This window comes from Alexandromys fortis, unplaced genomic scaffold, assembly GCF_014885135.2.
Source record: "Alexandromys fortis isolate MF-2015 unplaced genomic scaffold, M_Fortis_MF-2015_v1.1 scaffold_38, whole genome shotgun sequence".
NCBI classification, from domain to species: domain Eukaryota; kingdom Metazoa; phylum Chordata; class Mammalia; order Rodentia; family Cricetidae; genus Alexandromys; species Alexandromys fortis.
Window position 1 is genome coordinate 8,955,690 of NW_026067916.1, and position 535 is coordinate 8,956,224.

The following is a 535-nucleotide window of genomic DNA, read 5'->3' on the forward strand; positions in this document are numbered from 1 at the left end:
GGGGGAGGGAAAGGGGAGGTGGAGGTGGGGAAGAGACAGAAATCTTTAATAAATAAATAAATAAATTTTAAAAAAAAGAAATAATATTGACTAACCAAGCCAATTTGGGGTGTATCCATAAATATACACTCCAGACATATTGATAGATACCCTAATATACTACATACTGTAAAGATACTTATCAGGATAGTAGAGATGGTGCCTTCTACTTTAATCAGATTAATGACTACACTAATTGTAGTATGGGGGCCGCTTGTTCATCCTGGCAGCCCAGAACCAAAATAATCACTCAGATAATGTATTAATTAGATCACTGCTTGGCCCATTAATCCCAGCTTCTTATTGGCTAGCTCTTACATATAAATTTAACCTATCTCCATTAATCTGTGTATTGCCACGAGGCTGTGGCTTACCAGGCAAAATTCCCAGCATCTGTCTCCAGCGGCTCCATGACGTCTCTCTTTGCCTTCTTCCTCCCAGCGTTCTTTTCAGTTTTCTCTGCCTAGCTCTGTTCCCCTACTGCTCTGCTATAGAT